The following is an 11112-nucleotide window of genomic DNA, read 5'->3' as shown; positions in this document are numbered from 1 at the left end:
AGATTTGAAAAACATCATTTAGCTAAATCTGCTTGAGTATAAAACTGATTTAAAAACTGGAGCTCTTTATCTCTGATTTATTTCACATGCTGGATTAAATTTGCTCCATTTTTTTTGATTTTGTAATTATTATTAGTACCCCCTACCCCCCACTCCCACTCCCCACTCCCCACTCCCACTGAGATGTTTCCCCAGGCTCTCCCTAAAATATTCCGAGAGGGATTTCAAAAAGACCTTTTACGTGGGACTGATGTGGTGCACATCTATTCACCAAGTCATAAGAGAAAAGCTCTGTACGCCTTGTAACATTATATATATATATATATCGATATATAATAACATATATATATATATATAACTATATATATTATTATACATTTATATATATCATTTGGTTTACTCCTCGCCACTTACTCTGTTCGTTGCCCCTTTAAATTAGACCCAACACAGAAAATGGAGTTTTTTAGCACCAACGCGCACTTTAATAAACACCGACAAAATTAAAAAAACAGAAATAAAACACCTAGTTCTCCTTTAGAGCACCAGCTAAACACAGACTGGATCCTAGCTAACCACAGGACGGCTAAGCCGTTTACCTGTCACACAAAAACTCAAACTAACGTTCCACACAATACCTTCCTTTGATACGACTGTTCTCTCACACACAAAGTCAAGCTGTCCACTCAGCAGCAGTGATTAGGCTGGCTGCCTCTCTTAAATACCCTGCTCCTGGCTCCAATTTACAATTAGCACCAGGTGCAGGGGATTAACTAAACAATAAAAACAATTAACACAATCTCTAAACCCTTAGCCCAATCACCCAACACTGCATTTTCACATGGATTCTGCTATCTTACTATAGATATATATATATAATCATATATATATATATATTATATATATATCTATATATAGAATATATATATATATATTATATGAGTAGAGTACCTTTTACAATCTATAAAATATTTTCTTTTCTATGGAAGAGGTCTTCTGTAAATGTACTGCAGTGGTTAAGAAATTAACTCTTCCTTTAAGGCAAGATCAGTTAAATTTAAAGACATTTTCCTCTCATTTTTCATAAAAGCTGGCATCCGTTTTCAAAACCTCCTGTTAGTTAACGACACATGTTATTCAGTTTCCTTTGCATTCCATTCAGTCTGGCTTGGCTCCTGTGAGAAGAAAATCTGGATATGTAGCTTTTAATAGTGAGGGAGAGAAAAAAATCACAGGATAATGAAAGCACGTTGCTGTAAGCTATCAGGAAGAATAGCCGTTTCATTTCCTTTCCATTTTTGGCCCATCTGGGGAATCTCTACTGTTTTATTGCTGGTGAGATTCACAGCACAAGACACTTTAGTTCACTCTTTAAATACAGGTCCAGAAAAGCACCAGCTGACTCGTTGTCATTCTACACAACCGCAGCAAGCTCTAAGCCATGGGTGGTAATTCATGGTGTTACACAGTCCATCTATTTAGCAAATTATACCACGTACTGTACTACAGTATTTTACATCAGTTTTCCAAGGGTATAAACTATTGGTGTCTGAATCATTCTCTACCAATGTACGGCCAGCTACTATTAGTAATCATAATAATATACACTAAACTGTGCAGAATAAGACTGTAATTCAAGAGTGCTGGGTCGAGTGATTTATCAATTTCACGTGAAGCCCAACGATAGAATTACATTCTTATATGTACAGTTTTGGTTTATATTATTTGTTATAATACATAAGACAGAAATAGTAGACCTAGTAGTGTTTATTTTTAACAATTGAAGAATTGTTGAGGACAACATTGTAAAAGTTTTTTTTTTAATCAATTCATTTTGAACATAAGTATTTTTATTTGGTTTACATTGGTATTATTACTAAGAATCAGAGAAGAAAATTCACTTAGCTTTTTTGGATGTAAAACATTGAAGTTTATAGGACAATTATCATTCACCACGTATACTACGACTACTGGGCAGCCATTGTGATGCCACCAGACCCCAACAAAGCCAAATTGGTCAACAAATAATTGGATCAATTCAGTCAATTGAGATCTTAAGTTGAAAACCAGAAGACCCTACGATCTGCGAGGACTGGAGTTCAACACCCCTGTCCTAGAAAGAGATGGGAAGCTGTAACCCAGACTTGCCCTTCTCCAAAACACGGTCCTCAATCGCACCCTACCCGCCTGCCTCCTGAGATTTAAAAAAAAAAAAAAAGTAGCCTGAATAAAATTTATTTACTACTACTAATAATAATAATAGCCTTCAATGGTGGCTTTTTGCGTTATGCAACTGTTAACTTCTGTGATGTATAAGTGGCATATCTATTCAATGTAGCTATTTCTCAAAGGAAGCATTGTAAACATCTGTGCATTTTTAGTATCCCCAGTAGTTCAAAGCTCCAGACTTCAAAATTCCTGATACCTGTTGAGCAGTTAAAAATAAAGCCTTTGTACATCAAGCACTGCAATTAATATTTTCAATCCATGCACTGGATTTGGACTCTAAGCCATATCCATAGAAAAGAATGCTATACTTACTGTTCAGTTACTTGCAGGACATACCAGCTGAACTGCAGATTATTTTCCTATCATGTACAGCTGATCCCATTTAGAAGTATAGGATCACACAGAATGCAGCTCATAAAACATAGATGGTATTAATCTTAAAACCTTATTGCTTCAGTACTTTCTCTCACGTTCTGCTTTTCATTCAGTACTACAATCCCCCTTTCATCTATTTAAATGACCTTGTTCATAATAGGCATTCCTTAAATGGTTTGAATGAATTAATTTCCTTTTAGAAATCTGTTGTATCCTTCTCGCCAGTTCTACCCCCTATATAAGTGGCTCAGAATGGAAGTATCTGTTAGCATACCAGGGTCCATGGGGCCTTACCTTGTGGTAAATGAAATATGGTAGCATTTTGAAACCGATTGATGTTAATGAACACCCTGTTCTCTAAGATCAACATCTGCTCTTTGTTAGGTGCTAATTCCCCAATCTCCAAAAATGGCTGATGAGTTTGCAATGATTTGTAAAGCAGAAATCTAATCAGAAATCATATATTTCATGGTTCATGCTACATATAGTTGAGCATAGGGAAAATACTTGCATGAGTTTCACCTTGAGACATAGGGAGCACTGTCATAGCATTGCTTTTGTGATGACTGAAACAGAACATGATATACAAAGTGGTTCCAAAGAAACAGAAGAATGCATTGGTTGAGAGGATTGTGATATTTATATATTTCAGTTGCTCTTTGGGATCAAGGCAGCTATTCTTATCTTGCTGCACACTTCCATGCTAAAAAGAGAAATAGGGACACACAAGTGTATCACTGGCACAGAATGTAAAATGTGCTATTCATTACATCTAACCTTAAGTACTTTACCAATGGAGCTGAAAATAATAGGCAACTAAGAATAAATTGGTTCTAATTGTCTTAAGAGACTATGGGGTCTATTCATAAAAGTACTTGCTGATTGTCCTAGTTAATCACATTTCGTTTAAAGACGTTCATATTGATAGTAAAATGATCTGTGCAGACGGGCGATATGCAATTTATGAGTGGGCATATAGCTGTTCAAGAATGAAATCTGTCATCTTTTTGATGACATCATTAGCCCTTGCAGAGGTACATGCAAGTACGCTGAAGAGGCAAAGGAAGAGGTGTTTTCGGCACATGAAATAATTCATTACTGATTGAAGAAGTTTAGAAAAATCAACATAAACTATATGGTCTAATACATGTTGCATGTGTGAGATTGTAAGGGTATTTATCATTAGAAATGTTATGAGTCTAATAAAGGAAAAAACATTTTTGCCTAAATTATAAATGTTGACCCCGCACCTCCTCCCCCCCAAAAAAAAGAAATGGGATTCTGTCATCCAGGATAGTTAAATAAGTAAACAGATATTTATTTTAACATATGCATTATTTCATTGTTTCTTTTTTTTTAACAATGTAAAGAATTTCTTTCTGTGCTACCTTGTCTGCTCACATCTGCAACGGCCATTAAATAAGTGGATATGGTCGAAATCAGATCATGTTCTCTTGTTCTCCCCTTACAAAAGCCGTTAGCCCTTTAGAAATAGACCACTGGGGCCCCATAATACTGTTAAATTAAGTTACTAGATACAGTGAACAAATCGGAGCATTTTTTACTCAAGACCATATCCTCCCCAAGACCTCCATCTAGTCTAGGGTTAGTTGACTTGCAATCCTGCTAGCAAGGCCCAAACTGTACACGCACACTTTAATAAGCTTATTACACACTTTGTACAATACCATAATGCACTTATATTTAATTTTGATACATCGATCAGCATTGGCTAATAATAGCCATAATCCACTGAGGTTTGATGGTCGTTATGCTTTTAGTATAGTATAATGTCTTGGCTGTGTGTTTAAGTACCCTATGAGTAGATTTTACATCCAAAAGGCAAGATCTGCATTAAAATCAATCATCATTTTAAAAACTGAATTATTAGACATACAGTAGCACTAAATATAAATGTGTTTTATTGATTGTCATGCTAATGAACATTCTAAATAACACTCAAGCCTTTCTGTGTTAATCCTTCATGTTTTAGCTTGTGTAAATATTGCTGAGATGCTTGCCAAGGAAGGCTCTCTAGACAAAGTCATTCGTGGTTGCTAGCTTTATAAAAAAAAAAAAAAAAAAAAAAAAAGCTTTTGGCTATTTTTTTAAATAAAATAAAATTTTAAAAATCTCAGTAGAAATAGAATTCACAAACTAGCAGCAAATACTATCTGATATCTAATGAAATGTTGGACTGTGGGAAAGCACTCTCTGACCCATAAAGTTTAAAAGAAATGCAAAGGATGGCCTGAGGATAACACTGAAATCCTTAACGTTGCTGTGTTTTAATTATAATAATACGCGAGCACTATGATACTTTCCACAGTGTATTGCACTGTAATGTACAACTGGAAATGTGAGATGTTTACCTTCTGCTGAAAAATAATACCACCTATTTGAACCATTTCTTTAAGAGAACAGGTAAATGAGAAAGCTAAATTTCCATCCCTCCCTCAATGGATTCTGCACACATTCTTGGCAGGAGATCAAGGTGGAGTTGAAAGCAGCACTGCAAGGCATTGCATGTGTTGCAGTTAAGAGCAATCCTCATTAGTGGCTAGCGAGTCTCTTATGGTGCTTTTTAATGTGGTACAAATGCATTTTTTCAATCACCGTAGAAAAAAGAGATTAATAAACTATAGCATGCTTTTCTTTTCTCAGCAGACCTATTGCATTTTTGGCTGGGCGAATACTCGTGGATTTCCTCCAGAATGTGTACCACAGCTATTGAAATGAAAGAAAAAAGCAGAGGAAGACGTCACTTGTCAACCTTCAGTTTTTGAGTTGACGCTTTTATCCCAACATGTGCTGTTTGTTTTCTTTTCCACCAACCCCAAATATTACTTTTTGTGGTAGTCATTTATTAAAGAATAAGTATCTTCACATGTCACTTGAATAGTTTTTTACCCTTAATATTATGTTTTCAGTCATTCTGAAGGGATCTGGATTATCTTGCTCAAATATTTAATTTCCAACTTGACCAGGTTTGAAGGCATCTCATTTCTTTCTTCACTCCAAAAATTCAGCATAACACTAAACACTTGTTCCACAGATGCATTGCTGACAAGAATAGCAAAAGCACATTCTACAATTTTCAAGAGGTTGGGTGCATCAAAGTATTCAGAAGCCGAGGATTGATATTCTTTTGTTGGTGTGGGTGCGTCAGAGAGGCAGCTGAGACAATCTCTTGTGGCTAGGTCGAACTGGAGAGGCCAGGCTCTCAGGAGCAGAAATGCGACTTGCAGATCGAGGAGTCGAATCCAGGATGCCAGGTAAGCAACCAAACAAAGAAATGACAGGGGGACATTGGCAGAGAGACATATTTAACTGGTTAAACTGGTAATGCATATGATTGATGAGTCTCCTTTCGGAAAGACAACTAATTTCCAATTCTTAACCCCCTTATCCTTGGTGAAATAGGTCACAGCAGCAGGGAAGTACTTTAAATTTCCCTTGTTTGACGCATCAAGAGAGAGTGAATAATTTTTCGTGTCCCCTAACTCCTTTACAGCAGATTCTACTGCATATGTGCACAACACATTTTGCACAATTGCTTCACTTTTCGTTCTTCCACAGTGGAACTTCTTTGTGATTTTGGAGTCAGGAAATACCTTACCCCAGAGCTTGTTCCCACAATTCTAAAATGAAAAAAAAAGATAAATACTAAATAATTCACCAACAGCAAGTATGCGATACATTGTACAGGTAATTTATGTGTTAGTTCCACATCGGCTGTTATGTGTGTTCAGTCATGCTATGGTACAGTATATTTTTGTACACTATATAATACAGTACAAATATAACTTTTTAAGATGTTCAGATCTCTTCTTAAACAAATTAATGTATAAATGTAAGTGTATTTATTTCAGAACAATGGATAGATTGTAGGAAAAATAATTTGCGAACAAGAAGCAGACTCAAACTCTGTGTATTACATTTGTTACTGCAGTCAGTAGCTATGTTAGTCTAGTCTTACCTGGGACAAGTAGCTGGATTTTTGACCCTGAAAAGCCTGTTTGTGACGGTCAGAATGTAGGTGAGTATTTACACCATTGTGTTTTACTGTAAATTAAGTATGGCATACTTTGCATCTTGCTGAAGTTGCATCACTGGTCTTTCAAAAGCCAGGTTTTAAAGTTATCAATGTCAAGCCAGTCGTCCCGGAAAGAAGAAAATCTTTGAACTTTCTTCAATGTTGAAGTAGGGGTTTCGTCAGGCGCCAACATATTCACTTCAAGTTCAGAGTGAAGGATCCCTTCAAACCTAAAATCCTGCAAGTCCTGACTAACACACCAGCTCAGTACTATTGGATTATTTACATTACGTGGATAAGATAATATTTAAAAAAAATAAATAAATAACACAAAGCAGAATGTACAGATCAGCACTAAATGGTACATTTCTAATAAGATAGTGGGAATCCTTTAAGCAACTAAAATATGTCAAAGAAAATATTAAAGGGAGGTTGGTGTTTCTTGTGCGTTTCACTTAAACTGGAGATTAGAGTGTCTTAATTCCTGTCACCCAGACACAGATGCCCATTCCTGGACTGTCCAGGTCAAACTCAAACAGGTGGCAACCCTATTCCCCATGCTTCTGTGAGAGCGCATAGCCAAGATCAATCAGGACCAAACATGGTCAGCATTATTTTGTTGCAGCAGTAATGCCTGTCGGGAGACTGATATTTTCCATTTATTCTAATGACATTTTATTACTGGATATTGTATTTAAAGCTAATTTGAATGTGTGGTATTATGACGTCTGGGAGAAAGTTTTGTTTTTTTGTTTTGTGGTGTTCTGATCTCTTGGTATTTTGAACCATATACTATTATTACACCAAATTGAGACTTTACTTTCTTGCTGGTTAAACAAGTCAAGGTGGGTTTTAAGACATTCTGAGGTATGAGAGTATGGGGTCCAACACAAACAATATTATTGGTCTACCTCAGCATTTCAATTATTTTAAAAATTCTGACTGCAGGGCATTGTGAAATCAGTTACATGTACATAGTAATCATGGCTCAGAAATGTAGAAATATTCTTAACAATGACACACAATATCTCATTCGAACATTATGGAAACTATGGCTGGGTAGAGGTGATTGGTTAGCTTAATAATTGTAAATGGAATAGATTTCTAAGTGAGGCAGCATGGCTGCTCCTTTTCCAAAGAAGTAAAAGGACATACACAACAGATGATGAGGTATGGTAGTTGTTTGAAGTTTTGAGGAAATACACCAAGAATGCTGATCCACAGATCTTCTGCATGAGTTGTATACATCATGGCTTATGAACTGAGATTGTGTTAAACAAGGTGTCGTGGTCTGTCATATACCGTAAACCCTTGCTGATCTCACTCATCACCAAATACAGTATAATTACACTTGCATAACCAAGTAAATGGACAATTAATTTTCAATTTAAGTGCATAATCATGTATTATATATTTAACAAGGTATATAATTACACATTGCCAATTAGAGTAATTCACAGGGCCTAAACTGATGTGCTGTGAAATCTGTAGGATCATGTGCTAGTCAGTAGGATGCCAATAAGAAAGGTCTTCTACAAAGGGGTCTCAGGGTGAAGGTCAGCAGTTTAATCAGAAACACACTTGGCCTCCAGCAACAGACTAAACGCTTTCAAGATTGCTCTTGCTTTTTGATTGCTCTCTTTAAGACAGTGCCAGTGCTTAAAGAAAAACCCTGTTGTAAAATAAGGAGCCTGCAGTGACTCTTTTAAATAGTCTTCAGAAGATTTATTTCATAATGCCCCAGTCATGGTAGTTTAGTGCATAGCCTTTGGCAAATTCTCCTTGTGCCACTGTGGTTTCATGGATGTGAAACCACAGGCTTGCTGCATTTTTGTTTCAGCTTCCCTGTATGCTGCTATCTATTAATAAACTTGGTCTATCTTAATAGTTTAAATTAAGTAAAATTTAAATACATACCGTAAATAAATAAATGTTTAGGCTTGGCGGGCCTAGAATTACAATGGTATTTTACATGACCCTTACTTGAAAAAATCGATTTCACTGATTCAGTTATACAGAACTTAAAGGTCTCCTATCATTATTTATCATTATTCTTTACAGAGTACAAACATGTAATGTATTATGCTTTTTTTCTGTATAACATGTATTATGCATTTCTCTGTATTTAAAGTATTATGGGTTTTCTTGTTGTTACTGCATCTTGTAAAGTGCTCTGAGATGGTGGTCCACTGTGAAAGGTGCTATATAAAATAAAGATTGATTGATTGATTGATTGAAACAATCCTTTTTCAATTCCTTTGATTAAAACTGCTGATAGCTAAGCTCTCTTAACATAAGCAGTGTGTTGGAATATAAAGCCTGGTTGACATGGCGAGATTTGTCCTGCAAGGCGGTTTGAGAGATGAGTGGATACCTAAGCCAGTATTCTATTATCATTACATTCAGGAAAGAGGGCTAAAATACTATTCACAGGCCAAGACCATCCAAGCTCAGCTATTCTGAAGAGATAAAGTACAGAGAGCTGCGAGTGTCATTCCATTGGAACATATGGTGACAGTCAAGTGTGTAATGTAGCTGGGGCTCTCAGTGGCCACGAAGAAGGCTCATGCTTTCATACTGGCCTATTAAGATTTATTGGCACACAGTTGATAAAATAGAGCTGCAGTGTGCACCATCAGGGTAATAACAGTTTTTATTTGCTGTGAAGAATGGCTCTAGTTCAGTCCGGCTCAGTCTTGACCTCTAAGATCTGCATTGTAAAAAAAGAAAAAAAAAATCAGAAAATTCCCTTTTCCCAGGTTCCTTTGGAGTTCTTGACAGACAACCAGAGTAAAATGCTTGTAAAGAAAAGATTAGGATTACCAGCAGTGCTAATGCCACCATGACCATCAACGGGTCTCCTCAGGTTTCAGAACTGCAATTTGGGAAGCAAATGCCTTTATTTATCTAGTAGCCTGTTGTCAGCTCTTCGGCTGGCATTTTTGCCCTTTAGTTTGAATATGTAGCATTTCAATCTTGCAGCAGTAAAATAAAAAAAAGAAGTTGATCCTATTAAGCCTTGTTTCCATTTTACAACACAGAAGATGGTTTCCACATTAAACAGTGCCTTTATATTGCCATCACAATCAGATGGCATATGGACACAACATTCATGCATTGGAGTGTAAACTAGAGGTTTAAATAGTGAAAATAATGGCAATACTTCATAAAAAAAAAAAAAAAAATCTACAGATTTTCTACAGCATATGTCCTGATCACAAAGACAGCCACATCTTCTCTTAGGTTACCTTCCCTAGTCACCCGTTAAGGGGAGCTGCAATCTGTTTTGTAAAGCTTTGAGCAACTTGGAACTTTAAAATAAAAAGGTGTATCAAGGCCATTAATAAACAAACTAGAATATAATTTATTTGAATACAGTGCTTAACATAAACACAGTTTAAATAACATTAAATGGTGCATGCTTAGTAAAAAAAAAATTCTCAGTTAAGGTCATGGCTCAATATTAAGTGTACTTATTCATCCAAGCGAATGGGAATGTTTTGCCCACCGTCTTACAAAGTTGCAGAATAATAGATGGAGGGTCCTAACCTCTAAACTGGCTATAAGATCGGAAACAAAATGTTCATGATTGTATTAAAACATTAGGCACCCATGTCTTTTATGGCTACATAAATCTTCATATATATATATATATATATATATATATATATATATATAATATATTATATATTATATATATATATATATCAATGAACCAGTTATAGTGAATATCTACAGCTGGGGATTGCCACTAAAAAAGGGTATTTTCATAGAGCACCAAAGTAATCCCTGTTAAAACTTTAAGATTCGAAAATATTCAACTGATCTGCTAACTGCTGTTGGTGCAGTTTTTAACACATCTTGTCAGGCAGGTCCAGCGGACACCTAGCTTTTTTAAGAAATGCATGTACTTTGTTAGGTAATCATTAATTTCTTACCCGCATTATTTTCACAGCAGTTGAACTCAATGTCGGTATAGTGGTGGAGAAAAGAACTCACAGCTACAGGTAAGTGCATTGTCATTCACTCTCTTATCCCCTTAGAGATGAGTGGGAATAACAGATCCAACACACATATTATAGTTTATTTGCACTGAGGAAATATATATCTGGACCTCTTACGTTATGGTGTGATTGTGTTCACTTTGAAAAAAATTCCATTGAAAAAAAATAATACATTGAATGTGCCCAATTATTTTCACCCAATTTTCTCGCCAATTCCCAACACAGCTCAGGAGAAATGAAGGTTCACTGGACCTCCTCTGATCCCACGACCAAACCAGCTTCATCTTTTACACCCATAAACTCGAAAGCAGATGTCAGCGAGCTACCGGCCTCTAGAGGACAAAGGCCAGCCCTGTAGATGTCTGTTCAGAGCTCACTGGGTGTCTGGCCAGCAGAGTTCGCTGTAGTTAACCCACAGGAGCTCCAGAGCCAATTTGACGCTCCCTTTAGTATCCCCAGGGAAGACTTCAC

Source organism: Polyodon spathula, chromosome 5, assembly GCF_017654505.1.
Source record: "Polyodon spathula isolate WHYD16114869_AA chromosome 5, ASM1765450v1, whole genome shotgun sequence".
Lineage (NCBI taxonomy): Eukaryota > Metazoa > Chordata > Actinopteri > Acipenseriformes > Polyodontidae > Polyodon > Polyodon spathula.
The sequence above is the reverse complement of the archived record's forward strand: the minus strand, read 5'-3'. Positions refer to the sequence as shown.